Here is a 20104-nt window from a genome sequence, read left to right on the forward strand (position 1 = left end):
TATATTTCTTTTGCTCGTTACTTCAATTTCTCCCCGTTCTTTTCTTCCTTTCTTTACAAATGGCAACCTCGCACGCTCACGCCCATCGCGTTTCTTCTCCCCGACGTGTCCGCGCGGGCCCCGCCGGCCGTTCCCAGCACGTGCGTGCACCCACCGTCGCCTCGATCATGCCCACCCCGCATGCGTTAAATGCAATTTGTGCGCATGGCATGTCGGGTGCGATCATACCAGCACTAATGCACCGGATCCCATCAGAACTCCGCAGTTAAGCGTGCTTGGGCGAGAGTAGTACTAAGTTGGGTGATCACTTGGGAAGTCCTCGTGTTGCACCCCTTTTTTATATTTCTTTTGCTCGTTACTTCAATTTCTCCCCGTTCTTTTCTTCCTTTTTTTACAAATGGCAACCTCGCACGCTCACGCCCATCGCGTTTCTTCTCCCCTACGTGTCCGCGCGGGCCCCGCCGGCCGTTCCCAGCACGTGCGTGCACCCACCGTCGCCTCGATCATGCCCACCCTGCATGCGTTAAATGCAATTTGTGCGCATGGCATGTCGGGTGCGATCATACCAGCACTAATGCACCGGATCCCATCAGAACTCCGCAGTTAAGCGTGCTTGGGCGAGAGTAGTACTAAGTTGGGTGACCACTTGGGAAGTCCTCGTGTTGCACCCCTTTTTTATATTTCTTTTGCTCGTTACTTCAATTTCTCCCCGTTCTTTTCTATCTTTCTTTACAAATGGCAACCTCGCACGCTCACGCCCATCGCGTTTCTTCTCCACGACGTGTCCGCGCGGGCCCCGCCGGCCGTTCCCAGCACGTGCGTGCACCCACCGTCGCCTCGATCATGCCCACCCCGCATGCGTTAAATGCAATTTGTGCGCATGGCATGTCGGGTGCGATCATACCAGCACTAATGCACCGGATCCCATCAGAACTCCGCAGTAAAGCGTGCTTGGGCGAGAGTAGTACTAAGTTGGGTGACCACTTGGGAAGTCCTCGTGTTGCACCCCTTTTTTATATTTCTTTTGCTCGTTACTTCAATTTCTCCCCGTTCTTTTCTTCCTTTCTTTACAAATGGCAACCTCGCACGCTCACGCCCATCGCGTTTCTTCTCCCCGACGTGTCCGCGCGGGCCCCGCCGGCCGTTCCCAGCACGTGCGTGCACCCACCGTCGCCTCGATCATGCCCACCCCGCATGCGTTAAATGCAATTTGTGCGCATGGCATGTCGGGTGCGATCATACCAGCACTAATGCACCGGATCCCATCAGAACTCCGCAGTTAAGCGTGCTTGGGCGAGAGTAGTACTAAGTTGGGTGATCACTTGGGAAGTCCTCGTGTTGCACCCCTTTTTTATATTTCTTTTGCTCGTTACTTCAATTTCTCCCCGTTCTTTTCTTCCTTTCTTTACAAATGGCAACCTCGCACGCTCACGCCCATCGCGTTTCTTCTCCCCGACGTGTCCGCGTGGGCCCCGCCGGCCGTTCCCAGCACGTGCGTGCACCCACCGTCGCCTCGATCATGCCCACCCCGCATGCGTTAAATGCAATTTGTGCGCATGGCATGTCGGGTGCGATCATACCAGCACTAATGCACCGGATCCCATCAGAACTCCGCAGTTAAGCGTGCTTGGGCGAGAGTAGTACTAAGTTGGGTGATCACTTGGGAAGTCCTCGTGTTGCACCCCTTTTTTATATTTCTTTTGCTCGTTACTTCAATTTCTCCCCGTTCTTTTCTTCCTTTCTTTACAAATGGCAACCTCGCACGCTCACGCCCATCGCGTTTCTTCTCCCCGACGTGTCCGCGCGGTCCCCGCCGGCCGTTCCCAGCACGTGCGTGCACCCACCGTCGCCTCGATCATGCCCACCCCGCATGCGTTAAATGCAATTTGTGCGCATGGCATGTCGGGTGCGATCATACCAGCACTAATGCACCGGATCCCATCAGAACTCCGCAGTTAAGCGTGCTTGGGCGAGAGTAGTACTAAGTTGGGTGACCACTTGGGAAGTCCTCGTGTTGCACCCCTTTTTTATATTTCTTTTGCTCGTTACTTCAATTTCTCCCCGTTCTTTTCTTCCTTTCTTTACAAATGGCAACCTCGCACGCTCACGCCCATCGCGTTTCTTCTCCCCGACGTGTCCGCGCGGGCCCCGCCGGCCGTTCCCAGCACGTGCGTGCACCCACCGTCGCCTCGATCATGCCCACCCCGCATGCGTTAAATGCAATTTGTGCGCATGGCATGTCGGGTGCGATCATACCAGCACTAATGCACCGGATCCCATCAGAACTCCGCAGTTAAGCGTGCTTGGGCGAGAGTAGTACTAAGTTGGGTGACCACTTGGGAAGTCCTCGTGTTGCACCCCTTTTTTATATTTCTTTTGCTCGTTACTTCAATTTCTCCCCGTTCTTTTCTTCCTTTCTTTACAAATGGCAACCTCGCACGCTCACGCCCATCGCGTTTCTTCTCCCCGACGTGTCCGCGCGGGCCCCGCCGGCCGTTCCCAGCACGTGCGTGCACCCACCGTCGCCTCGATCATGCCCACCCCGCATGCGTTAAATGCAATTTGTGCGCATGGCATGTCGGGTGCGATCATACCAGCACTAATGCACCGGATCCCATCAGAACTCCGCAGTTAAGCGTGCTTGGGCGAGAGTAGTACTAAGTTGGGTGACCACTTGGGAAGTCCTCGTGTTGCACCCCTTTTTTATATTTCTTTTGCTCGTTACTTCAATTTCTCCCCGTTCTTTTCTTCCTTTCTTTACAAATGGCAACCTCGCACGCTCACGCCCATCGCGTTTCTTCTCCCCGACGTGTCCGCGCGGGCCCCGCCGGCCGTTCCCAGCACGTGCGTGCACCCACCGTCGCCTCGATCATGCCCACCCCGCATGCGTTAAATGCAATTTGTGCGCATGGCATGTCGGGTGCGATCATACCAGCACTAATGCACCGGATCCCATCAGAACTCCGCAGTTAAGCGTGCTTGGGCGAGAGTAGTACTAAGTTGGGTGACCACTTGGGAAGTCCTCGTGTTGCACCCCTTTTTTATATTTCTTTTGCTCGTTACTTCAATTTCTCCCCGTTCTTTTCTTCCTTTCTTTACAAATGGCAACCTCGCACGCTCACGCCCATCGCGTTTCTTCTCCCCGACGTGTCCGCGCGGGCCCCGCCGGCCGTTCCCAGCACGTGCGTGCACCCACCGTCGCCTCGATCATGCCCACCCCGCATGCGTTAAATGCAATTTGTGCGCATGGCATGTCGGGTGCGATCATACCAGCACTAATGCACCGGATCCCATCAGAACTCCGCAGTTAAGCGTGCTTGGGCGAGAGTAGTACTAAGTTGGGTGACCACTTGGGAAGTCCTCGTGTTGCACCCCTTTTTTATATTTCTTTTGCTCGTTACTTCAATTTCTCCCCGTTCTTTTCTTCCTTTCTTTACAAATGGCAACCTCGCAAGCTCACGCCCATCGCGTTTCTTCTCCCCGACGTGTCCGCGCGGGCCCCGCCGGCCGTTCCCAGCACGTGCGTGCACCCACCGTCGCCTCGATCATGCCCACCCCGCATGCGTTAAATGCAATTTGTGCGCATGACATGTCGGGTGCGATCATACCAGCACTAATGCACCGGATCCCATCAGAACTCCGCAGTTATGCGTGCTTGGGCGAGAGTAGTACTAAGTTGGGTGACCACTTGGGAAGTCCTCGTGTTGCACCCCTTTTTTATATTTCTTTTGCTCGTTACTTCAATTTCTCCCCGTTCTTTTCTTCCTTTCTTTACAAATGGCAACCTCGCACGCTCACGCCTATCGCGTTTCTTCTCCCCGACGTGTCCGCGCGGGCCCCGCCGGCCGTTCCCAGCACGTGCGTGCACCCACCGTCGCCTCGATCATGCCCACCCCGCATGCGTTAAATGCAATTTGTGCGCATGGCATGTCGGGTGCGATCATACCAGCACTAATGCACCGGATCCCATCAGACCTCCGCAGTTAAGCGTGCTTGGGCGAGAGTAGTACTAAGTTGGGTGACCACTTGGGAAGTCCTCGTGTTGCACCCCTTTTTTATATTTCTTTTGCTCGTTACTTCAATTTCTCCCCGTTCTTTTCTTCCTTTCTTTGCAAATGGCAACCTCGCACGCTCACGCCCATCGCGTTTCTTCTCCCCGACGTGTCCGCGCGGGCCCCGCCGGCCGTTCCCAGCACGTGCGTGCACCCACCGTCGCCTCGATCATGCCCACCCCGCATGCGTTAAATGCAATTTGTGCGCATGGCATGTCGGGTGCGATCATACCAGCACTAATGCACCGGATCCCATCAGAACTCCGCAGTTAAGCGTGCTTGGGCGAGAGTAGTACTAAGTTGGGTGATCACTTGGGAAGTCCTCGTGTTGCACCCCTTTTTTATATTTCTTTTGCTCGTTACTTCAATTTCTCCCCGTTCTTTTCTTCCTTTCTTTACAAATTGCAACCTCGCACGCTCACGCCCATCGCGTTTCTTCTCCCCGACGTGTCCACGCGGGCCCCGCCGGCCGTTCCCAGCACGTGCGTGCACCCACCGTCGCCTCGATCATGCCCACCCCGCATGCGTTAAATGCAATTTGTGCGCATGGCATGTCAGGTGCGATCATACCAGCACTAATGCACCGGATCCCATCAGAACTCCGCAGTTAAGCGTGCTTGGGCGAGAGTAGTACTAAGTTGGGTGACCACTTGGGAAGTCCTCGTGTTGCACCCCTTTTTTATATTTCTTTTGCTCGTTACTTCAATTTCTCCCCGTTCTTTTCTTCCTTTCTTTACAAATGGCAACCTCGCACGCTCACGCCCATCGCGTTTCTTCTCCCCGACGTGTCCGCGCGGGCCCCGCCGGCCGTTCCCAGCACGTGCGTGCACCCACCGTCGCCTCGATCATGCCCACCCCGCATGCGTTAAATGCAATTTGTGCGCATGGCATGTCGGGTGCGATCATACCAGCACTAATGCACCGGATCCCATCAGAACTCCGCAGTTAAGCGTGCTTGGGCGAGAGTAGTACTAAGTTGGGTGACCACTTGGGAAGTCCTCGTGTTGCACCCCTTTTTTATATTTCTTTTGCTCGTTACTTCAATTTCTCCCCGTTCTTTTCTTCCTTTCTTTACAAATGGCAACCTCGCACGCTCACGCCCATCGCGTTTCTTCTCCCCGACGTGTCCGCGCGGGCCCCGCCGGCCGTTCCCAGCACGTGCGTGCACCCACCGTCGCCTCGATCATGCCCACCCAGCATGCGTTAAATGCAATTTTTGCGCATGGCATGTCGGGTGCGATCATACCAGCACTAATGCACCGGATCCCATCAGAACTCCGCAGTTAAGCGTGCTTGGGCGAGAGTAGTACTAAGTTGGGTGACCACTTGGGAAGTCCTCGTGTTGCACCCCTTTTTTATATTTCTTTTGCTCGTTACTTCAATTTCTCCCCGTTCTTTTCTTCCTTTCTTTACAAATGGCAACCTCGCACGCTCACGCCCATCGCGTTTCTTCTCCCCGACGTGTCCGCGCGGGCCCCGCCGGCCGTTCCCAGCACGTGCGTGCACCCACCGTCGCCTCGATCATGCCCACCCCGCATGCGTTAAATGCCATTTGTGCGCATGGCATGTCGGGTGCGATCATACTAGCACTAATGCACCGGATCCCATCAGAACTCCGCAGTTAAGCGTGCTTGGGCGAGAGTAGTACTAAGTTGGGTGACCACTTGGGAAGTCCTCGTGTTGCACCCCTTTTTTATATTTCTTTTGCTCGTTACTTCAATTTCTCCCCGTTCTTTTCTTCCTTTCTTTACAAATGGCAACCTCGCACGCTCACGCCCATCGCGTTTCTTCTCCCCTACGTGTCCGCGCGGGCCCCGCCGGCCGTTCCCAGCAAGTGCGTGCACCCACCGTCGCCTCGATCATGCCCACCCCGCATGCGTTAAATGCAATTTGTGCGCATGGCATGTCGGGTGCGATCATACCAGCACTAATGCACCGGATCCCATCAGAACTCCGCAGTTAAGCGTGCTTGGGCGAGAGTAGTACTAAGTTGGGTGATCACTTGGGAAGTCCTCGTGTTGCACCCCTTTTTATATTTCTTTTGCTCGTTACTTCAATTTCTCCCCGTTCTTTTCTTCCTTTCTTTACAAATGGCAACCTCGCACGCTCACGCCCATCGCGTTTCTTCTCCCCTACGTGTCCGCGCGGGCCCCGCCGGCCGTTCCCAGCACGTGCGTGCACCCACCGTCGCCTCGATCATGCCCACCCCGCATGCGTTAAATGCAATTTGTGCGCATGGCATGTCGGGTGCGATCATACCAGCACTAATGCACCGGATCCCATCAGAACTCCGCATGTTAAGCGTGCTTGGGCGAGAGTAGTACTAAGTTGGGTGACCACTTGGGAAGTCCTCGTGTTGCACCCTTTTTTATATTTCTTTTGCTCGTTACTTCAATTTCTCCCCGTTCTTTCTTCCTTTCTTTACAAATGGCAACCTCGCACGCTCACGCCCATCGCGTTTCTTCTCCCCGACGTGTCCGCCGCGGGCCCCGCCGGCCGTTCCCAGCACGTGCGTGCACCCACCGTCGCCTCGATCATGCCCACCCCGCATGCGTTAAATGCAATTTGTGCGCATGGCATGTCGGGTGCGATCATACCAGCACTAATGCACCGGATCCCATCAGAACTCCGCAGTTAAGCGTGCTTGGGCGAGAGTAGTACTAAGTTGGGTGACCACTTTGGGAAGTCCTCGTGTTGCACCCCTTTTTTATATTTCTTCTCCCCGACGTGTCCGCGCGGGCCCCGCCGGCCGTTCCCAGCACGTGCGTGCACCCACCGTCGCCTCGATCATGCCCACCCCGCATGCGTTAAATGCAATTTGTGCGCATGGCATGTCGGGTGCGATCATACCAGCACTAATGCACCGGATCCCATCAGAACTCCGCAGTTAAGCGTGCTTGGGCGAGAGTAGTACTAAGTTGGGTGACCACTTGGGAAGTCCTCGTGTTGCACCCCTTTTTTATATTTCTTTTGCTCGTTACTTCAATTTCTCCCCGTTCTTTTCTTCCTTTCTTTACAAATGGCAACCTCGCACGCTCACGCCCATCGCGTTTCTTCTCCCCGACGTGTCCGCGCGGGCCCCGCCGGCCGTTCCCAGCACGTGCGTGCACCCACCGTCGCCTCGATCATGCCCACCCCGCATGCGTTAAATGCAATTTGTGCGCATGGCATGTCGGGTGCGATCATACCAGCACTAATGCACCGGATCCCATCAGAACTCCGCAGTTAAGCGTGCTTGGGCGAGAGTAGTACTAAGTTGGGTGACCACTTGGGAAGTCCTCGTGTTGCACCCCTTTTTATATTTCTTCTCCCCGACGTGTCCGCGCGGGCCCCGCCGGCCGTTCCCAGCACGTGCGTGCACCCACCGTCGCCTCGATCATGCCCACCCCGCATGCGTTAAATGCAATTTGTGCGCATGGCATGTCGGGTGCGATCATACCAGCACTAATGCACCGGATCCCATCAGAACTCCGCAGTTAAGCGTGCTTGGGCGAGAGTAGTACTAAGTTGGGTGACCACTTGGGAAGTCCTCGTGTTGCACCCCTTTTTTATATTTCTTTTGCTCGTTACTTCAATTTCTCCCCGTTCTTTTCTTCCTTTCTTTACAAATGGCAACCTCGCACGCTCACGCCCATCGCGTTTCTTCTCCCCGACGTGTCCGCGCGGGCCCCGCCGGCCGTTCCCAGCACGTGCGTGCACCACCGTCGCCTCGATCATGCCCACCCCGCATGCGTTAAATGCAATTTGTGCGCATGGCATGTCGGGTGCGATCATACCAGCACTAATGCACCGGATCCCATCAGAACTCCGCAGTTAAGCGTGCTTGGGCGAGAGTAGTACTAAGTTGGGTGACCACTTGGGAAGTCCTCGTGTTGCACCCCTTTTTTATATTTCTTCTCCCCGACGTGTCCGCGCGGGCCCCGCCGGCCGTTCCCAGCACGTGCGTGCACCCACCGTCGCCTCGATCATGCCCACCCCGCATGCGTTAAATGCAATTTGTGCGCATGGCATGTTCGGGTGCGATCATACCAGCACTAATGCACCGGATCCCATCAGAACTCCGCAGTTAAGCGTGCTTGGGCGAGAGTAGTACTAAGTTGGGTGACCACTTGGGAAGTCCTCGTGTTGCACCCCTTTTTTATATTTCTTTTGCTCGTTACTTCAATTTCTCCCCGTTCTTTTCTTCCTTTCTTTACAAATGGCAACCTCGCACGCTCACGCCCATCGCGTTTCTTCTCCCCGACGTGTCCGCGCGGGCCCCGCCGGCCGTTCCCAGCACGTGCGTGCACCCACCGTCGCCTCGATCATGCCCACCCCGCATGCGTTAAATGCAATTTGTGCGCATGGCATGTCGGGTGCGATCATACCAGCACTAATGCACCGGATCCCATCAGAACTCCGCAGTTAAGCGTGCTTGGGCGAGAGTAGTACTAAGTTGGGTGACCACTTGGGAAGTCCTCGTGTTGCACCCCTTTTTTATATTTCTTCTCCCCGACGTGTCCGCGCGGGCCCCGCCGGCCGTTCCCAGCACGTGCGTGCACCCACCGTCGCCTCGATCATGCCCACCCCGCATGCGTTAAATGCAATTTGTGCGCATGGCATGTCGGGTGCGATCATACCAGCACTAATGCACCGGATCCCATCAGAACTCCGCAGTTAAGCGTGCTTGGGCGAGAGTAGTACTAAGTTGGGTGACCACTTGGGAAGTCCTCGTGTTGCACCCCTTTTTTATATTTCTTTTGCTCGTTACTTCAATTTCTCCCCGTTCTTTTCTTCCTTTCTTTACAAATGGCAACCTCGCACGCTCACGCCCATCGCGTTTCTTCTCCCCGACGTGTCCGCGCGGGCCCCGCCGGCCGTTCCCAGCACGTGCGTGCACCCACCGTCGCCTCGATCATGCCCACCCCGCATGCGTTAAATGCAATTTGTGCGCATGGCATGTCGGGTGCGATCATACCAGCACTAATGCACCGGATCCCATCAGAACTCCGCAGTTAAGCGTGCTTGGGCGAGAGTAGTACTAAGTTGGGTGACCACTTGGGAAGTCCTCGTGTTGCACCCCTTTTTTATATTTCTTCTCCCCGACGTGTCCGCGCGGGCCCCGCCGGCCGTTCCCAGCACGTGCGTGCACCCACCGTCGCCTCGATCATGCCCACCCCGCATGCGTTAAATGCAATTTGTGCGCATGGCATGTCGGGTGCGATCATACCAGCACTAATGCACCGGATCCCATCAGAACTCCGCAGTTAAGCGTGCTTGGGCGAGAGTAGTACTAAGTTGGGTGACCACTTGGGAAGTCCTCGTGTTGCACCCCTTTTTTATATTTCTTTTGCTCGTTACTTCAATTTCTCCCCGTTCTTTTCTTCCTTTCTTTACAAATGGCAACCTCGCACGCTCACGCCCATCGCGTTTCTTCTCCCCGACGTGTCCGCGCGGGCCCCGCCGGCCGTTCCCAGCACGTGCGTGCACCCACCGTCGCCTCGATCATGCCCACCCCGCATGCGTTAAATGCAATTTGTGCGCATGGCATGTCGGGTGCGATCATACCAGCACTAATGCACCGGATCCCATCAGAACTCCGCAGTTAAGCGTGCTTGGGCGAGAGTAGTACTAAGTTGGGTGACCACTTGGGAAGTCCTCGTGTTGCACCCCTTTTTTATATTTCTTCTCCCCGACGTGTCCGCGCGGGCCCCGCCGGCCGTTCCCAGCACGTGCGTGCACCCACCGTCGCCTCGATCATGCCCACCCCGCATGCGTTAAATGCAATTTGTGCGCATGGCATGTCGGGTGCGATCATACCAGCACTAATGCACCGGATCCCATCAGAACTCCGCAGTTAAGCGTGCTTGGGCGAGAGTAGTACTAAGTTGGGTGACCACTTGGGAAGTCCTCGTGTTGCACCCCTTTTTTATATTTCTTTTGCTCGTTACTTCAATTTCTCCCCGTTCTTTTCTTCCTTTCTTTACAAATGGCAACCTCGCACGCTCACGCCCATCGCGTTTCTTCTCCCCGACGTGTCCGCGCGGGCCCCGCCGGCCGTTCCCAGCACGTGCGTGCACCCACCGTCGCCTCGATCATGCCCACCCCGTATGCGTTAAATGCAATTTGTGCGCATGGCATGTCGGGTGCGATCATACCAGCACTAATGCACCGGATCCCATCAGAACTCCGCAGTTAAGCGTGCTTGGGCGAGAGTAGTACTAAGTTGGGTGACCACTTGGGAAGTCCTCGTGTTGCACCCCTTTTTTATATTTCTTCTCCCCGACGTGTCCGCGCGGGCCCCGCCGGCCGTTCCCAGCACGTGCGTGCACCCACCGTCGCCTCGATCATGCCCACCCCGCATGCGTTAAATGCAATTTGTGCGCATGGCATGTCGGGTGCGATCATACCAGCACTAATGCACCGGATCCCATCAGAACTCCGCAGTTAAGCGTGCTTGGGCGAGAGTAGTACTAAGTTGGGTGACCACTTGGGAAGTCCTCGTGTTGCACCCCTTTTTTATATTTCTTCTCCCCGACGTGTCCGCGCGGGCCCCGCCGGCCGTTCCCAGCACGTGCGTGCACCCACCGTCGCCTCGATCATGCCCACCCCGCATGCGTTAAATGCAATTTGTGCGCATGGCATGTCGGGTGCGATCATACCAGCACTAATGCACCGGATCCCATCAGAACTCCGCAGTTAAGCGTGCTTGGGCGAGAGTAGTACTAAGTTGGGTGACCACTTGGGAAGTCCTCGTGTTGCACCCCTTTTTTATATTTCTTTTGCTCGTTACTTCAATTTCTCCCCGTTCTTTTCTTCCTTTCTTTACAAATGGCAACCTCGCACGCTCACGCCCATCGCGTTTCTTCTCCCCGACGTGTCCGCGCGGGCCCCGCCGGCCGTTCCCAGCACGTGCGTGCACCCACCGTCGCCTCGATCATGCCCACCCCGCATGCGTTAAATGCAATTTGTGCGCATGGCATGTCGGGTGCGATCATACCAGCACTAATGCACCGGATCCCATCAGAACTCCGCAGTTAAGCGTGCTTGGGCGAGAGTAGTACTAAGTTGGGTGACCACTTGGGAAGTCCTCGTGTTGCACCCCTTTTTTATATTTCTTCTCCCCGACGTGTCCGCGCGGGCCCCGCCGGCCGTTCCCAGCACGTGCGTGCACCCACCGTCGCCTCGATCATGCCCACCCCGCATGCGTTAAATGCAATTTGTGCGCATGGCATGTCGGGTGCGATCATACCAGCACTAATGCACCGGATCCCATCAGAACTCCGCAGTTAAGCGTGCTTGGGCGAGAGTAGTACTAAGTTGGGTGACCACTTGGGAAGTCCTCGTGTTGCACCCCTTTTTTATATTTCTTTTGCTCGTTACTTCAATTTCTCCCCGTTCTTTTCTTCCTTTCTTTACAAATGGCAACCTCGCACGCTCACGCCCATCGCGTTTCTTCTCCCCGACGTGTCCGCGCGGGCCCCGCCGGCCGTTCCCAGCACGTGCGTGCACCCACCGTCGCCTCGATCATGCCCACCCCGCATGCGTTAAATGCAATTTGTGCGCATGGCATGTCGGGTGCGATCATACCAGCACTAATGCACCGGATCCCATCAGAACTCCGCAGTTAAGCGTGCTTGGGCGAGAGTAGTACTAAGTTGGGTGACCACTTGGGAAGTCCTCGTGTTGCACCCCTTTTTTATATTTCTTCTCCCCGACGTGTCCGCGCGGGCCCCGCCGGCCGTTCCCAGCACGTGCGTGCACCCACCGTCGCCTCGATCATGCCCACCCCGCATGCGTTAAATGCAATTTGTGCGCATGGCATGTCGGGTGCGATCATACCAGCACTAATGCACCGGATCCCATCAGAACTCCGCAGTTAAGCGTGCTTGGGCGAGAGTAGTACTAAGTTGGGTGACCACTTGGGAAGTCCTCGTGTTGCACCCCTTTTTTATATTTCTTCTCCCCAACGTGTCCGCGCGGGCCCCGCCGGCCGTTCCCAGCACGTGCGTGCACCCACCGTCGCCTCGATCATGCCCACCCCGCATGCGTTAAATGCAATTTGTGCGCATGGCATGTCGGGTGCGATCATACCAGCACTAATGCACCGGATCCCATCAGAACTCCGCAGTTAAGCGTGCTTGGGCGAGAGTAGTACTAAGTTGGGTGACCACTTGGGAAGTCCTCGTGTTGCACCCCTTTTTTATATTTCTTTTGCTCGTTACTTCAATTTCTCCCCGTTCTTTTCTTCCTTTCTTTACAAATGGCAACCTCGCACGCTCACGCCCATCGCGTTTCTTCTCCCCGACGTGTCCGCGCGGGCCCCGCCGGCCGTTCCCAGCACGTGCGTGCACCCACCGTCGCCTCGATCATGCCCACCCCGCATGCGTTAAATGCAATTTGTGCGCATGGCATGTCGGGTGCGATCATACCAGCACTAATGCACCGGATCCCATCAGAACTCCGCAGTTAAGCGTGCTTGGGCGAGAGTAGTACTAAGTTGGGTGACCACTTGGGAAGTCCTCGTGTTGCACCCCTTTTTTATATTTCTTCTCCCCGACGTGTCCGCGCGGGCCCCGCCGGCCGTTCCCAGCACGTGCGTGCACCCACCGTCGCCTCGATCATGCCCACCCCGCATGCGTTAAATGCAATTTGTGCGCATGGCATGTCGGGTGCGATCATACCAGCACTAATGCACCGGATCCCATCAGAACTCCGCAGTTAAGCGTGCTTGGGCGAGAGTAGTACTAAGTTGGGTGACCACTTGGGAAGTCCTCGTGTTGCACCCCTTTTTTATATTTCTTTTGCTCGTTACTTCAATTTCTCCCCGTTCTTTTCTTCCTTTCTTTACAAATGGCAACCTCGCACGCTCACGCCCATCGCGTTTCTTCTCCCCGACGTGTCCGCGCGGGCCCCGCCGGCCGTTCCCAGCACGTGCGTGCACCCACCGTCGCCTCGATCATGCCCACCCCGCATGCGTTAAATGCAATTTGTGCGCATGGCATGTCGGGTGCGATCATACCAGCACTAATGCACCGGATCCCATCAGAACTCCGCAGTTAAGCGTGCTTGGGCGAGAGTAGTACTAAGTTGGGTGACCACTTGGGAAGTCCTCGTGTTGCACCCCTTTTTTATATTTCTTCTCCCCGACGTGTCCGCGCGGGCCCCGCCGGCCGTTCCCAGCACGTGCGTGCACCCACCGTCGCCTCGATCATGCCCACCCCGCATGCGTTAAATGCAATTTGTGCGCATGGCATGTCGGGTGCGATCATACCAGCACTAATGCACCGGATCCCATCAGAACTCCGCAGTTAAGCGTGCTTGGGCGAGAGTAGTACTAAGTTGGGTGACCACTTGGGAAGTCCTCGTGTTGCACCCCTTTTTTATATTTCTTTTGCTCGTTACTTCAATTTCTCCCCGTTCTTTTCTTCCTTTCTTTACAAATGGCAACCTCGCACGCTCACGCCCATCGCGTTTCTTCTCCCCGACGTGTCCGCGCGGGCCCCGCCGGCCGTTCCCAGCACGTGCGTGCACCCACCGTCGCCTCGATCATGCCCACCCCGCATGCGTTAAATGCAATTTGTGCGCATGGCATGTCGGGTGCGATCATACCAGCACTAATGCACCGGATCCCATCAGAACTCCGCAGTTAAGCGTGCTTGGGCGAGAGTAGTACTAAGTTGGGTGACCACTTGGGAAGTCCTCGTGTTGCACCCCTTTTTTATATTTCTTCTCCCCGACGTGTCCGCGCGGGCCCCGCCGGCCGTTCCCAGCACGTGCGTGCACCCACCGTCGCCTCGATCATGCCCACCCCGCATGCGTTAAATGCAATTTGTGCGCATGGCATGTCGGGTGCGATCATACCAGCACTAATGCACCGGATCCCATCAGAACTCCGCAGTTAAGCGTGCTTGGGCGAGAGTAGTACTAAGTTGGGTGACCACTTGGGAAGTCCTCATGTTGCACCCCTTTTTTATATTTCTTTTGCTCGTTACTTCAATTTCTCCCCGTTCTTTTCTTCCTTTCTTTACAAATGGCAACCTCGCACGCTCACGCCCATCGCGTTTCTTCTCCCCGACGTGTCCGCGCGGGCCCCGCCGGCCGTTCCCAGCACGTGCGTGCACCCACCGTCGCCTCGATCATGCCCACCCCGCATGCGTTAAATGCAATTTGTGCGCATGGCATGTCGGGTGCGATCATACCAGCACTAATGCACCGGATCCCATCAGAACTCCGCAGTTAAGCGTGCTTGGGCGAGAGTAGTACTAAGTTGGGTGACCACTTGGGAAGTCCTCGTGTTGCACCCCTTTTTTATATTTCTTCTCCCCGACGTGTCCGCGCGGGCCCCGCCGGCCGTTCCCAGCACGTGCGTGCACCCACCGTCGCCTCGATCATGCCCACCCCGCATGCGTTAAATGCAATTTGTGCGCATGGCATGTCGGGTGCGATCATACCAGCACTAATGCACCGGATCCCATCAGAACTCCGCAGTTAAGCGTGCTTGGGCGAGAGTAGTACTAAGTTGGGTGACCACTTGGGAAGTCCTCGTGTTGCACCCCTTTTTTATATTTCTTTTGCTCGTTACTTCAATTTCTCCCCGTTCTTTTCTTCCTTTCTTTACAAATGGCAACCTCGCACGCTCACGCCCATCGCGTTTCTTCTCCCCGACGTGTCCGCGCGGGCCCCGCCGGCCGTTCCCAGCACGTGCGTGCACCCACCGTCGCCTCGATCATGCCCACCCCGCATGCGTTAAATGCAATTTGTGCGCATGGCATGTCGGGTGCGATCATACCAGCACTAATGCACCGGATCCCATCAGAACTCCGCAGTTAAGCGTGCTTGGGCGAGAGTAGTACTAAGTTGGGTGACCACTTGGGAAGTCCTCGTGTTGCACCCCTTTTTTATATTTCTTCTCCCCGACGTGTCCGCGCGGGCCCCGCCGGCCGTTCCCAGCACGTGCGTGCACCCACCGTCGCCTCGATCATGCCCACCCCGCATGCGTTAAATGCAATTTGTGCGCATGGCATGTCGGGTGCGATCATACCAGCACTAATGCACCGGATCCCATCAGAACTCCGCAGTTAAGCGTGCTTGGGCGAGAGTAGTACTAAGTTGGGTGACCACTTGGGAAGTCCTCGTGTTGCACCCCTTTTTTATATTTCTTTTGCTCGTTACTTCAATTTCTCCCCGTTCTTTTCTTCCTTTCTTTACAAATGGCAACCTCGCACGCTCACGCCCATCGCGTTTCTTCTCCCCGACGTGTCCGCGCGGGCCCCGCCGGCCGTTCCCAGCACGTGCGTGCACCCACCGTCGCCTCGATCATGCCCACCCCGCATGCGTTAAATGCAATTTGTGCGCATGGCATGTCGGGTGCGATCATACCAGCACTAATGCACCGGATCCCATCAGAACTCCGCAGTTAAGCGTGCTTGGGCGAGAGTAGTACTAAGTTGGGTGACCACTTGGGAAGTCCTCGTGTTGCACCCCTTTTTTATATTTCTTCTCCCCGACGTGTCCGCGCGGGCCCCGCCGGCCGTTCCCAGCACGTGCGTGCACCCACCGTCGCCTCGATCATGCCCACCCCGCATGCGTTAAATGCAATTTGTGCGCATGGCATGTCGGGTGCGATCATACCAGCACTAATGCACCGGATCCCATCAGAACTCCGCAGTTAAGCGTGCTTGGGCGAGAGTAGTACTAAGTTGGGTGACCACTTGGGAAGTCCTCGTGTTGCACCCCTTTTTTATATTTCTTCTCCCCGACGTGTCCGCGCGGGCCCCGCCGGCCGTTCCCAGCACGTGCGTGCACCCACCGTCGCCTCGATCATGCCCACCCCGCATGCGTTAAATGCAATTTGTGCGCATGGCATGTCGGGTGCGATCATACCAGCACTAATGCACCGGATCCCATCAGAACTCCGCAGTTAAGCGTGCTTGGGCGAGAGTAGTACTAAGTTGGGTGCTTGGGCGAGAGTAGTACTAAGTTGGGTGACCACTTGGGAAGTCCTCGTGTTGCACCCCTTTTTTATATTTCTTTTGCTCGTTACTTCAATTTCTCCCCGTTCTTTTCTTCCTTTCTTTACAAATGGCAACCTCGCACGCTCACGCCCATCGCGTTTCTTCTCCCCGACGTGTCCGCGCGGGCCCCGCCGGCCGTTCCCAGCACGTGCGTGCACCCACCGTCGCCTCGATCATGCCCACCCCGCATGCGTTAAATGCAATTTGTGCGCATGGCATGTCGGGTGCGATCATACCAGCACTAATGCACCGGATCCCATCAGAACTCCGCAGTTAAGCGTGCATGGGCGAGAGTAGTACTAAGTTGGGTGACCACTTGGGAAGTCCTCGTGTTGCACCCCTTTTTTATATTTCTTCTCCCCGACGTGTCCGAGCGGGCCCCGCCGGCCGTTCCCAGCACGTGCGTGCACCCACCGTCGCCTCGATCATGCCCACCCCGCATGCGTTAAATGCAATTTGTGCGCATGGCATGTCGGGTGCGATCATACCAGCACTAATGCACCGGATCCCATCAGAACTCCGCAGTTAAGCGTGCTTGGGCGAGAGTAGTACTAAGTTGGGTGACCACTTGGGAAGTCCTCGTGTTGCACCCCTTTTTTATATTTCTTTTGCTCGTTACTTCAATTTCTCCCCGTTCTTTTCTTCCTTTCTTTACAAATGGCAACCTCGCACGCTCACGCCCATCGCGTTTCTTCTCCCCGACGTGTCCGCGCGGGCCCCGCCGGCCGTTCCCAGCACGTGCGTGCACCCACCGTCGCCTCGATCATGCCCACCCCGCATGCGTTAAATGCAATTTGTGCGCATGGCATGTCGGGTGCGATCATACCAGCACTAATGCACCGGATCCCATCAGAACTCCGCAGTTAAGCGTGCTTGGGCGAGAGTAGTACTAAGTTGGGTGACCACTTGGGAAGTCCTCGTGTTGCACCCCTTTTTTATATTTCTTCTCCCCGACGTGTCCGCGCGGGCCCCGCCGGCCGTTCCCAGCACGTGCGTGCACCCACCGTCGCCTCGATCATGCCCACCCCGCATGCGTTAAATGCAATTTGTGCGCATGGCATGTCGGGTGCGATCATACCAGCACTAATGCACCGGATCCCATCAGAACTCCGCAGTTAAGCGTGCTTGGGCGAGAGTAGTACTAAGTTGGGTGACCACTTGGGAAGTCCTCGTGTTGCACCCCTTTTTTATATTTCTTCTCCCCGACGTGTCCGCGCGGGCCCCGCCGGCCGTTCCCAGCACGTGCGTGCACCCACCGTCGCCTCGATCATGCCCACCCCGCATGCGTTAAATGCAATTTGTGCGCATGGCATGTCGGGTGCGATCATACCAGCACTAATGCACCGGATCCCATCAGAACTCCGCAGTTAAGCGTGCTTGGGCGAGAGTAGTACTAAGTTGGGTGACCACTTGGGAAGTCCTCGTGTTGCACCCCTTTTTTATATTTCTTTTGCTCGTTACTTCAATTTCTCCCCGTTCTTTTCTTCCTTTCTTTACAAATGGCAACCTCGCACGCTCACGCCCATCGCGTTTCTTCTCCCCGACGTGTCCGCGCGGGCCCCGCCGGCCGTTCCCAGCACGTGCGTGCACCCACCGTCGCCTCGATCATGCCCACCCCGCATGCGTTAAATGCAATTTGTGCGCATGGCATGTCGGGTGCGATCATACCAGCACTAATGCACCGGATCCCATCAGAACTCCGCAGTTAAGCGTGCTTGGGCGAGAGTAGTACTAAGTTGGGTGACCACTTGGGAAGTCCTCGTGTTGCACCCCTTTTTTATATTTCTTTTGCTCGTTACTTCAATTTCTCCCCGTTCTTTTCTTCCTTTCTTTACAAATGGCAACCTCGCACGCTCACGCCCATCGCGTTTCTTCTCCCCGACGTGTCCGCGCGGGCCCCGCCGGCCGTTCCCAGCACGTGCGTGCACCCACCGTCGCCTCGATCATGCCCACCCCGCATGCGTTAAATGCAATTTGTGCGCATGGCATGTCGGGTGCGATCATACCAGCACTAATGCACCGGATCCCATCAGAACTCCGCAGTTAAGCGTGCTTGGGCGAGAGTAGTACTAAGTTGGGTGACCACTTGGGAAGTCCTCGTGTTGCACCCCTTTTTTATATTTCTTCTCCCCGACGTGTCCGCGCGGGCCCCGCCGGCCGTTCCCAGCACGTGCGTGCACCCACCGTCGCCTCGATCATGCCCACCCCGCATGCGTTAAATGCAATTTGTGCGCATGGCATGTCGGGTGCGATCATACCAGCACTAATGCACCGGATCCCATCAGAACTTCGCAGTTAAGCGTGCTTGGGCGAGAGTAGTACTAAGTTGGGTGACCACTTGGGAAGTCCTCGTGTTGCACCCCTTTTTTATATTTCTTCTCCCCGACGTGTCCGCGCGGGCCCCGCCGGCCGTTCCCAGCACGTGCGTGCACCCACCGTCGCCTCGATCATGCCCACCCCGCATGCGTTAAATGCAATTTGTGCGCATGGCATGTCGGGTGCGATCATACCAGCACTAATGCACCGGATCCCATCAGAACTCCGCAGTTAAGCGTGCTTGGGCGAGAGTAGTACTAAGTTGGGTGACCACTTGGGAAGTCCTCGTGTTGCACCCCTTTTTTATATTTCTTTTGCTCGTTACTTCAATTTCTCCCCGTTCTTTTCTTCCTTTCTTTACAAATGGCAACCTCGCACGCTCACGCCCATCGCGTTTCTTCTCCCCGACGTGTCCGCGCGGGCCCCGCCGGCCGTTCCCAGCACGTGCGTGCACCCACCGTCGCCTCGATCATGCCCACCCCGCATGCGTTAAATGCAATTTGTGCGCATGGCATGTCGGGTGCGATCATACCAGCACTAATGCACCGGATCCCATCAGAACTCCGCAGTTAAGCGTGCTTGGGCGAGAGTAGTACTAAGTTGGGTGACCACTTGGGAAGTCCTCGTGTTGCACCCCTTTTTTATATTTCTTCTCCCCGACGTGTCCGCGCGGGCCCCGCCGGCCGTTCCCAGCACGTGCGTGCACCCACCGTCGCCTCGATCATGCCCACCCCGCATGCGTTAAATGCAATTTGTGCGCATGGCATGTCGGGTGCGATCATACCAGCACTAATGCACCGGATCCCATCAGAACTCCGCAGTTAAGCGTGCTTGGGCGAGAGTAGTACTAAGTTGGGTGACCACTTGGGAAGTCCTCGTGTTGCACCCCTTTTTTATATTTCTTCTCCCCGACGTGTCCGCGCGGGCCCCGCCGGCCGTTCCCAGCACGTGCGTGCACCCACCGTCGCCTCGATCATGCCCACCCCGCATGCGTTAAATGCAATTTGTGCGCATGGCATGTCGGGTGCGATCATACCAGCACTAATGCACCGGATCCCATCAGAACTCCGCAGTTAAGCGTGCTTGGGCGAGAGTAGTACTAAGTTGGGTGACCACTTGGGAAGTCCTCGTGTTGCACCCCTTTTTTATATTTCTTTTGCTCGTTACTTCAATTTCTCCCCGTTCTTTTCTTCCTTTCTTTACAAATGGCAACCTCGCACGCTCACGCCCATCGCGTTTCTTCTCCCCGACGTGTCCGCGCGGGCCCCGCCGGCCGTTCCCAGCACGTGCGTGCACCCACCGTCGCCTCGATCATGCCCACCCCGCATGCGTTAAATGCAATTTGTGCGCATGGCATGTCGGGTGCGATCATACCAGCACTAATGCACCGGATCCCATCAGAACTCCGCAGTTAAGCGTGCTTGGGCGAGAGTAGTACTAAGTTGGGTGACCACTTGGGAAGTCCTCGTGTTGCACCCCTTTTTTATATTTCTTCTCCCCGACGTGTCCGCGCGGGCCCCGCCGGCCGTTCCCAGCACGTGCGTGCACCCACCGTCGCCTCGATCATGCCCACCCCGCATGCGTTAAATGCAATTTGTGCGCATGGCATGTCGGGTGCGATCATACCAGCACTAATGCACCGGATCCCATCAGAACTCCGCAGTTAAGCGTGCTTGGGCGAGAGTAGTACTAAGTTGGGTGACCACTTGGGAAGTCCTCGTGTTGCACCCCTTTTTTATA

General features: G+C 56.2%; 65 non-coding genes and 1 pseudogene across 65 annotated transcripts; all 66 read left to right on the forward strand.

Annotated features, from left to right (window-relative positions):
* The first annotated feature begins 214 nt into the window (after nucleotides 1-214).
* Nucleotides 215-333, forward strand: LOC147794370 (5S ribosomal RNA). Its single transcript, XR_015413246.1, has one exon. It is a non-coding gene; the product is annotated as a 5S ribosomal RNA (ribosomal RNA).
* Nucleotides 334-552: 219 nt separating this feature from the next.
* On the forward strand, nucleotides 553-671 carry LOC147794371 (5S ribosomal RNA). The gene has a single exon (XR_015414221.1). It is a non-coding gene; the product is annotated as a 5S ribosomal RNA (ribosomal RNA).
* Nucleotides 672-890: 219 nt separating this feature from the next.
* On the forward strand, nucleotides 891-1009 carry LOC147794372 (5S ribosomal RNA). The gene has a single exon (XR_015413196.1). It is a non-coding gene; the product is annotated as a 5S ribosomal RNA (ribosomal RNA).
* A 219-nt stretch (nucleotides 1010-1228) lies between these two features.
* On the forward strand, nucleotides 1229-1347 carry LOC147794373 (5S ribosomal RNA). Its single transcript, XR_015413249.1, has one exon. It is a non-coding gene; the product is annotated as a 5S ribosomal RNA (ribosomal RNA).
* Nucleotides 1348-1566: 219 nt separating this feature from the next.
* On the forward strand, nucleotides 1567-1685 carry LOC147794374 (5S ribosomal RNA). Its single transcript, XR_015413251.1, has one exon. It is a non-coding gene; the product is annotated as a 5S ribosomal RNA (ribosomal RNA).
* Nucleotides 1686-1904: 219 nt separating this feature from the next.
* LOC147794375 (5S ribosomal RNA) lies at nucleotides 1905-2023 on the forward strand. The gene has a single exon (XR_015414222.1). It is a non-coding gene; the product is annotated as a 5S ribosomal RNA (ribosomal RNA).
* Nucleotides 2024-2242: 219 nt separating this feature from the next.
* LOC147794376 (5S ribosomal RNA) lies at nucleotides 2243-2361 on the forward strand. The gene has a single exon (XR_015414224.1). It is a non-coding gene; the product is annotated as a 5S ribosomal RNA (ribosomal RNA).
* A 219-nt stretch (nucleotides 2362-2580) lies between these two features.
* On the forward strand, nucleotides 2581-2699 carry LOC147794377 (5S ribosomal RNA). The gene has a single exon (XR_015414225.1). It is a non-coding gene; the product is annotated as a 5S ribosomal RNA (ribosomal RNA).
* Nucleotides 2700-2918: 219 nt separating this feature from the next.
* Nucleotides 2919-3037, forward strand: LOC147794378 (5S ribosomal RNA). The gene has a single exon (XR_015414226.1). It is a non-coding gene; the product is annotated as a 5S ribosomal RNA (ribosomal RNA).
* A 219-nt stretch (nucleotides 3038-3256) lies between these two features.
* LOC147794379 (5S ribosomal RNA) lies at nucleotides 3257-3375 on the forward strand. The gene has a single exon (XR_015414227.1). It is a non-coding gene; the product is annotated as a 5S ribosomal RNA (ribosomal RNA).
* A 219-nt stretch (nucleotides 3376-3594) lies between these two features.
* Nucleotides 3595-3713, forward strand: LOC147794380 (5S ribosomal RNA). The gene has a single exon (XR_015413362.1). It is a non-coding gene; the product is annotated as a 5S ribosomal RNA (ribosomal RNA).
* A 219-nt stretch (nucleotides 3714-3932) lies between these two features.
* Nucleotides 3933-4051, forward strand: LOC147794381 (5S ribosomal RNA). The gene has a single exon (XR_015413197.1). It is a non-coding gene; the product is annotated as a 5S ribosomal RNA (ribosomal RNA).
* Nucleotides 4052-4270: 219 nt separating this feature from the next.
* Nucleotides 4271-4389, forward strand: LOC147794382 (5S ribosomal RNA). Its single transcript, XR_015413253.1, has one exon. It is a non-coding gene; the product is annotated as a 5S ribosomal RNA (ribosomal RNA).
* A 219-nt stretch (nucleotides 4390-4608) lies between these two features.
* Nucleotides 4609-4727, forward strand: LOC147794383 (5S ribosomal RNA). Its single transcript, XR_015413270.1, has one exon. It is a non-coding gene; the product is annotated as a 5S ribosomal RNA (ribosomal RNA).
* A 219-nt stretch (nucleotides 4728-4946) lies between these two features.
* LOC147794384 (5S ribosomal RNA) lies at nucleotides 4947-5065 on the forward strand. The gene has a single exon (XR_015414229.1). It is a non-coding gene; the product is annotated as a 5S ribosomal RNA (ribosomal RNA).
* A 219-nt stretch (nucleotides 5066-5284) lies between these two features.
* Nucleotides 5285-5403, forward strand: LOC147794385 (5S ribosomal RNA). The gene has a single exon (XR_015414230.1). It is a non-coding gene; the product is annotated as a 5S ribosomal RNA (ribosomal RNA).
* Nucleotides 5404-5622: 219 nt separating this feature from the next.
* LOC147794386 (5S ribosomal RNA) lies at nucleotides 5623-5741 on the forward strand. The gene has a single exon (XR_015413202.1). It is a non-coding gene; the product is annotated as a 5S ribosomal RNA (ribosomal RNA).
* A 219-nt stretch (nucleotides 5742-5960) lies between these two features.
* LOC147794387 (5S ribosomal RNA) lies at nucleotides 5961-6079 on the forward strand. The gene has a single exon (XR_015413254.1). It is a non-coding gene; the product is annotated as a 5S ribosomal RNA (ribosomal RNA).
* A 218-nt stretch (nucleotides 6080-6297) lies between these two features.
* Nucleotides 6298-6417, forward strand: LOC147794388 (5S ribosomal RNA). Its single transcript, XR_015413446.1, has one exon. It is a non-coding gene; the product is annotated as a 5S ribosomal RNA (ribosomal RNA).
* A 218-nt stretch (nucleotides 6418-6635) lies between these two features.
* On the forward strand, nucleotides 6636-6755 carry LOC147794389 (5S ribosomal RNA). Its single transcript, XR_015413438.1, has one exon. It is a non-coding gene; the product is annotated as a 5S ribosomal RNA (ribosomal RNA).
* Nucleotides 6756-6888: 133 nt separating this feature from the next.
* Nucleotides 6889-7007, forward strand: LOC147794390 (5S ribosomal RNA). Its single transcript, XR_015414231.1, has one exon. It is a non-coding gene; the product is annotated as a 5S ribosomal RNA (ribosomal RNA).
* A 219-nt stretch (nucleotides 7008-7226) lies between these two features.
* LOC147794391 (5S ribosomal RNA) lies at nucleotides 7227-7345 on the forward strand. The gene has a single exon (XR_015414232.1). It is a non-coding gene; the product is annotated as a 5S ribosomal RNA (ribosomal RNA).
* A 132-nt stretch (nucleotides 7346-7477) lies between these two features.
* Nucleotides 7478-7596, forward strand: LOC147794392 (5S ribosomal RNA). The gene has a single exon (XR_015414233.1). It is a non-coding gene; the product is annotated as a 5S ribosomal RNA (ribosomal RNA).
* Nucleotides 7597-7814: 218 nt separating this feature from the next.
* On the forward strand, nucleotides 7815-7933 carry LOC147794393 (5S ribosomal RNA). Its single transcript, XR_015414234.1, has one exon. It is a non-coding gene; the product is annotated as a 5S ribosomal RNA (ribosomal RNA).
* Nucleotides 7934-8067: 134 nt separating this feature from the next.
* Nucleotides 8068-8186, forward strand: LOC147794394 (5S ribosomal RNA). The gene has a single exon (XR_015414238.1). It is a non-coding gene; the product is annotated as a 5S ribosomal RNA (ribosomal RNA).
* Nucleotides 8187-8405: 219 nt separating this feature from the next.
* Nucleotides 8406-8524, forward strand: LOC147794395 (5S ribosomal RNA). Its single transcript, XR_015414239.1, has one exon. It is a non-coding gene; the product is annotated as a 5S ribosomal RNA (ribosomal RNA).
* A 133-nt stretch (nucleotides 8525-8657) lies between these two features.
* LOC147794396 (5S ribosomal RNA) lies at nucleotides 8658-8776 on the forward strand. Its single transcript, XR_015414240.1, has one exon. It is a non-coding gene; the product is annotated as a 5S ribosomal RNA (ribosomal RNA).
* Nucleotides 8777-8995: 219 nt separating this feature from the next.
* On the forward strand, nucleotides 8996-9114 carry LOC147794397 (5S ribosomal RNA). Its single transcript, XR_015414243.1, has one exon. It is a non-coding gene; the product is annotated as a 5S ribosomal RNA (ribosomal RNA).
* A 133-nt stretch (nucleotides 9115-9247) lies between these two features.
* Nucleotides 9248-9366, forward strand: LOC147794398 (5S ribosomal RNA). Its single transcript, XR_015414245.1, has one exon. It is a non-coding gene; the product is annotated as a 5S ribosomal RNA (ribosomal RNA).
* Nucleotides 9367-9585: 219 nt separating this feature from the next.
* On the forward strand, nucleotides 9586-9704 carry LOC147794399 (5S ribosomal RNA). Its single transcript, XR_015414246.1, has one exon. It is a non-coding gene; the product is annotated as a 5S ribosomal RNA (ribosomal RNA).
* Nucleotides 9705-9837: 133 nt separating this feature from the next.
* LOC147794400 (5S ribosomal RNA) lies at nucleotides 9838-9956 on the forward strand. The gene has a single exon (XR_015414254.1). It is a non-coding gene; the product is annotated as a 5S ribosomal RNA (ribosomal RNA).
* A 219-nt stretch (nucleotides 9957-10175) lies between these two features.
* On the forward strand, nucleotides 10176-10294 carry LOC147794401 (5S ribosomal RNA). The gene has a single exon (XR_015414255.1). It is a non-coding gene; the product is annotated as a 5S ribosomal RNA (ribosomal RNA).
* Nucleotides 10295-10427: 133 nt separating this feature from the next.
* LOC147794402 (5S ribosomal RNA) lies at nucleotides 10428-10546 on the forward strand. The gene has a single exon (XR_015414256.1). It is a non-coding gene; the product is annotated as a 5S ribosomal RNA (ribosomal RNA).
* Nucleotides 10547-10679: 133 nt separating this feature from the next.
* LOC147794403 (5S ribosomal RNA) lies at nucleotides 10680-10798 on the forward strand. Its single transcript, XR_015414257.1, has one exon. It is a non-coding gene; the product is annotated as a 5S ribosomal RNA (ribosomal RNA).
* Nucleotides 10799-11017: 219 nt separating this feature from the next.
* On the forward strand, nucleotides 11018-11136 carry LOC147794404 (5S ribosomal RNA). Its single transcript, XR_015414260.1, has one exon. It is a non-coding gene; the product is annotated as a 5S ribosomal RNA (ribosomal RNA).
* Nucleotides 11137-11269: 133 nt separating this feature from the next.
* Nucleotides 11270-11388, forward strand: LOC147794405 (5S ribosomal RNA). Its single transcript, XR_015414261.1, has one exon. It is a non-coding gene; the product is annotated as a 5S ribosomal RNA (ribosomal RNA).
* Nucleotides 11389-11607: 219 nt separating this feature from the next.
* On the forward strand, nucleotides 11608-11726 carry LOC147794406 (5S ribosomal RNA). The gene has a single exon (XR_015414262.1). It is a non-coding gene; the product is annotated as a 5S ribosomal RNA (ribosomal RNA).
* A 133-nt stretch (nucleotides 11727-11859) lies between these two features.
* Nucleotides 11860-11978, forward strand: LOC147794407 (5S ribosomal RNA). The gene has a single exon (XR_015414263.1). It is a non-coding gene; the product is annotated as a 5S ribosomal RNA (ribosomal RNA).
* A 133-nt stretch (nucleotides 11979-12111) lies between these two features.
* LOC147794408 (5S ribosomal RNA) lies at nucleotides 12112-12230 on the forward strand. Its single transcript, XR_015414265.1, has one exon. It is a non-coding gene; the product is annotated as a 5S ribosomal RNA (ribosomal RNA).
* A 219-nt stretch (nucleotides 12231-12449) lies between these two features.
* Nucleotides 12450-12568, forward strand: LOC147794409 (5S ribosomal RNA). The gene has a single exon (XR_015414266.1). It is a non-coding gene; the product is annotated as a 5S ribosomal RNA (ribosomal RNA).
* A 133-nt stretch (nucleotides 12569-12701) lies between these two features.
* LOC147794410 (5S ribosomal RNA) lies at nucleotides 12702-12820 on the forward strand. The gene has a single exon (XR_015414267.1). It is a non-coding gene; the product is annotated as a 5S ribosomal RNA (ribosomal RNA).
* Nucleotides 12821-13039: 219 nt separating this feature from the next.
* On the forward strand, nucleotides 13040-13158 carry LOC147794411 (5S ribosomal RNA). The gene has a single exon (XR_015414269.1). It is a non-coding gene; the product is annotated as a 5S ribosomal RNA (ribosomal RNA).
* A 133-nt stretch (nucleotides 13159-13291) lies between these two features.
* LOC147794412 (5S ribosomal RNA) lies at nucleotides 13292-13410 on the forward strand. Its single transcript, XR_015414270.1, has one exon. It is a non-coding gene; the product is annotated as a 5S ribosomal RNA (ribosomal RNA).
* A 219-nt stretch (nucleotides 13411-13629) lies between these two features.
* On the forward strand, nucleotides 13630-13748 carry LOC147794413 (5S ribosomal RNA). The gene has a single exon (XR_015414272.1). It is a non-coding gene; the product is annotated as a 5S ribosomal RNA (ribosomal RNA).
* A 133-nt stretch (nucleotides 13749-13881) lies between these two features.
* LOC147794414 (5S ribosomal RNA) lies at nucleotides 13882-14000 on the forward strand. The gene has a single exon (XR_015413359.1). It is a non-coding gene; the product is annotated as a 5S ribosomal RNA (ribosomal RNA).
* Nucleotides 14001-14219: 219 nt separating this feature from the next.
* LOC147794415 (5S ribosomal RNA) lies at nucleotides 14220-14338 on the forward strand. Its single transcript, XR_015414276.1, has one exon. It is a non-coding gene; the product is annotated as a 5S ribosomal RNA (ribosomal RNA).
* Nucleotides 14339-14471: 133 nt separating this feature from the next.
* On the forward strand, nucleotides 14472-14590 carry LOC147794416 (5S ribosomal RNA). Its single transcript, XR_015414277.1, has one exon. It is a non-coding gene; the product is annotated as a 5S ribosomal RNA (ribosomal RNA).
* Nucleotides 14591-14809: 219 nt separating this feature from the next.
* Nucleotides 14810-14928, forward strand: LOC147794417 (5S ribosomal RNA). Its single transcript, XR_015414279.1, has one exon. It is a non-coding gene; the product is annotated as a 5S ribosomal RNA (ribosomal RNA).
* A 133-nt stretch (nucleotides 14929-15061) lies between these two features.
* LOC147794418 (5S ribosomal RNA) lies at nucleotides 15062-15180 on the forward strand. The gene has a single exon (XR_015414280.1). It is a non-coding gene; the product is annotated as a 5S ribosomal RNA (ribosomal RNA).
* Nucleotides 15181-15399: 219 nt separating this feature from the next.
* LOC147794419 (5S ribosomal RNA) lies at nucleotides 15400-15518 on the forward strand. Its single transcript, XR_015414281.1, has one exon. It is a non-coding gene; the product is annotated as a 5S ribosomal RNA (ribosomal RNA).
* Nucleotides 15519-15651: 133 nt separating this feature from the next.
* LOC147794420 (5S ribosomal RNA) lies at nucleotides 15652-15770 on the forward strand. Its single transcript, XR_015414282.1, has one exon. It is a non-coding gene; the product is annotated as a 5S ribosomal RNA (ribosomal RNA).
* A 133-nt stretch (nucleotides 15771-15903) lies between these two features.
* Nucleotides 15904-16051, forward strand: LOC147794421 (5S ribosomal RNA; annotated as a pseudogene).
* A 219-nt stretch (nucleotides 16052-16270) lies between these two features.
* On the forward strand, nucleotides 16271-16389 carry LOC147794422 (5S ribosomal RNA). Its single transcript, XR_015413109.1, has one exon. It is a non-coding gene; the product is annotated as a 5S ribosomal RNA (ribosomal RNA).
* Nucleotides 16390-16522: 133 nt separating this feature from the next.
* On the forward strand, nucleotides 16523-16641 carry LOC147794423 (5S ribosomal RNA). Its single transcript, XR_015414283.1, has one exon. It is a non-coding gene; the product is annotated as a 5S ribosomal RNA (ribosomal RNA).
* A 219-nt stretch (nucleotides 16642-16860) lies between these two features.
* Nucleotides 16861-16979, forward strand: LOC147794424 (5S ribosomal RNA). The gene has a single exon (XR_015414284.1). It is a non-coding gene; the product is annotated as a 5S ribosomal RNA (ribosomal RNA).
* A 133-nt stretch (nucleotides 16980-17112) lies between these two features.
* Nucleotides 17113-17231, forward strand: LOC147794425 (5S ribosomal RNA). Its single transcript, XR_015414285.1, has one exon. It is a non-coding gene; the product is annotated as a 5S ribosomal RNA (ribosomal RNA).
* Nucleotides 17232-17364: 133 nt separating this feature from the next.
* On the forward strand, nucleotides 17365-17483 carry LOC147794426 (5S ribosomal RNA). The gene has a single exon (XR_015414286.1). It is a non-coding gene; the product is annotated as a 5S ribosomal RNA (ribosomal RNA).
* Nucleotides 17484-17702: 219 nt separating this feature from the next.
* On the forward strand, nucleotides 17703-17821 carry LOC147794427 (5S ribosomal RNA). The gene has a single exon (XR_015414289.1). It is a non-coding gene; the product is annotated as a 5S ribosomal RNA (ribosomal RNA).
* Nucleotides 17822-18040: 219 nt separating this feature from the next.
* Nucleotides 18041-18159, forward strand: LOC147794428 (5S ribosomal RNA). Its single transcript, XR_015414291.1, has one exon. It is a non-coding gene; the product is annotated as a 5S ribosomal RNA (ribosomal RNA).
* Nucleotides 18160-18292: 133 nt separating this feature from the next.
* Nucleotides 18293-18411, forward strand: LOC147794429 (5S ribosomal RNA). Its single transcript, XR_015413290.1, has one exon. It is a non-coding gene; the product is annotated as a 5S ribosomal RNA (ribosomal RNA).
* A 133-nt stretch (nucleotides 18412-18544) lies between these two features.
* Nucleotides 18545-18663, forward strand: LOC147794430 (5S ribosomal RNA). The gene has a single exon (XR_015414292.1). It is a non-coding gene; the product is annotated as a 5S ribosomal RNA (ribosomal RNA).
* A 219-nt stretch (nucleotides 18664-18882) lies between these two features.
* On the forward strand, nucleotides 18883-19001 carry LOC147794431 (5S ribosomal RNA). The gene has a single exon (XR_015414294.1). It is a non-coding gene; the product is annotated as a 5S ribosomal RNA (ribosomal RNA).
* A 133-nt stretch (nucleotides 19002-19134) lies between these two features.
* On the forward strand, nucleotides 19135-19253 carry LOC147794432 (5S ribosomal RNA). The gene has a single exon (XR_015414296.1). It is a non-coding gene; the product is annotated as a 5S ribosomal RNA (ribosomal RNA).
* Nucleotides 19254-19386: 133 nt separating this feature from the next.
* On the forward strand, nucleotides 19387-19505 carry LOC147794433 (5S ribosomal RNA). Its single transcript, XR_015414297.1, has one exon. It is a non-coding gene; the product is annotated as a 5S ribosomal RNA (ribosomal RNA).
* Nucleotides 19506-19724: 219 nt separating this feature from the next.
* Nucleotides 19725-19843, forward strand: LOC147794434 (5S ribosomal RNA). The gene has a single exon (XR_015414298.1). It is a non-coding gene; the product is annotated as a 5S ribosomal RNA (ribosomal RNA).
* A 133-nt stretch (nucleotides 19844-19976) lies between these two features.
* LOC147794435 (5S ribosomal RNA) lies at nucleotides 19977-20095 on the forward strand. Its single transcript, XR_015414299.1, has one exon. It is a non-coding gene; the product is annotated as a 5S ribosomal RNA (ribosomal RNA).
* Nucleotides 20096-20104: the final 9 nt, after the last annotated feature.

The sequence above is a fragment of the Cucurbita pepo genome, chromosome 1 (genome assembly GCF_057944985.1).
Source record: "Cucurbita pepo subsp. pepo isolate OVF chromosome 1, ASM5794498v1, whole genome shotgun sequence".
Classification (NCBI taxonomy): domain Eukaryota; kingdom Viridiplantae; phylum Streptophyta; class Magnoliopsida; order Cucurbitales; family Cucurbitaceae; genus Cucurbita; species Cucurbita pepo.